Source organism: Ochotona curzoniae, unplaced genomic scaffold (genome assembly GCF_017591425.1).
Source record: "Ochotona curzoniae isolate NIBS_2020 unplaced genomic scaffold, NIBS_Ocur_1.0 contig_66, whole genome shotgun sequence".
Taxonomy (NCBI): Eukaryota; Metazoa; Chordata; class Mammalia; order Lagomorpha; family Ochotonidae; genus Ochotona; species Ochotona curzoniae.
Window position 1 is genome coordinate 18199201 of NW_024466512.1, and position 1289 is coordinate 18200489.

General features: G+C 42.4%; 1 pseudogene; it reads left to right on the forward strand.

Moving 5' to 3' along the window:
* The first annotated feature begins 284 nt into the window (after nt 1–284).
* LOC121164398 lies at nt 285–351 on the forward strand (annotated as a pseudogene).
* The last annotated feature ends 938 nt before the right edge of the window (nt 352–1289 follow it).

A 1289-nucleotide genomic window follows, 5' to 3' on the forward strand; every position in this document is an offset into this window, starting at 1 on the left:
CCTTAACTATGACCAGCTATTTATGCACAACAAAGAAACAGAGACGAAGAGGGAGAAAGGGCGGTTCGGCTCAGGGGCTCTCGAGCCTTAACTACCACAGCACCAGTTGCAGATTTTAGTCTCTCAGGCCGATTTAGTGGAGAATTAGCAGTCTAATCTTAGTGCTTTTTGTTGTTGTTGTTCATTTTCTGCTTTTAAATGTGCAGAAGAGAAGTGTCATTTATTTCTTAATCATTGTTAACCTTTTTCCTTATACAGAAAATTTCCCTCCGAATCATTCATTTCTCACTTCTCGGCCTTTTGGCTAAGATCAAATGTAGTATCTGAATCATTCATTTAATCAGACCCAAAGCCCAGATCAACAGAACGGGATTTTAATTTGGTTACCCACGAATGGTCTTTATTTGATTGTCACCCTTTTTCTGTTTCTGACAACAGAAGGTTGGGCATCCTCTCTCTGTTAATGTACTGCAGGATTTCATGTTTGTGTCAGCAGACTACCGATCTCAAATCCTAAACTTTAAGCTCTGAGTTCTAGAGTGAATATAAAATGTTTTTTAGTATCTGCCTTGATCTCACAGCGCTAAAGAAAGAAACATCTCCTGCCCTCTTTTCTCAGCATCCAATAACCTGTAATTCCTTAACAAATCCTGTGCCGTGTCAGCCAATGTATCTCAACCACGGGTCTGTATTGGAATCAGCTGTGGGATTTTGCTTTAATTGATCGATTCTGCAGGGAGCACAAAGCAACCTTTCGCATTCTAAGAACTTGCATCAGTGCTTGTGAGACCCGGCACCCTGTAGAGTTTGATCACTAAGCTAATCTCGATATTCTCTGGAACCCAGGCCACATAAATGAACGTTCATCGACTTTTAGTGCCAGTCACACTAAAAACCCAGCCGACAATAGGATAAAAGGAATAACATTGCTGTTTGTGGCAGAGGAAACAGAAAACCAGAAAGCATGCATAAAGCTCAAAAAACAGGCTGTTTGAGTTCCAAGTGGTGACGTGATGTTAAACATTCGACACATCTGAATTTGAGTAGATTTCTCCCTGTGAACGGACGCAGGCTTGTGGGAGCATTTTTTTTTCCCCCAGGCCATCTCACACTGAACTTGAATTCTGCAGTGAAACTGAAGGGAAGGCTTTGTTTCCATCTATTCCAATATTCCCTGACACGCACATGAGTCCTCGTGTAGGAGAAATTAGCCGCAGAGAGCAGGCGCTGGATGAGCCGGCTGGCAGGCAGTCTTTCTGAATCACCTACCCGATCCATATTTACACTTG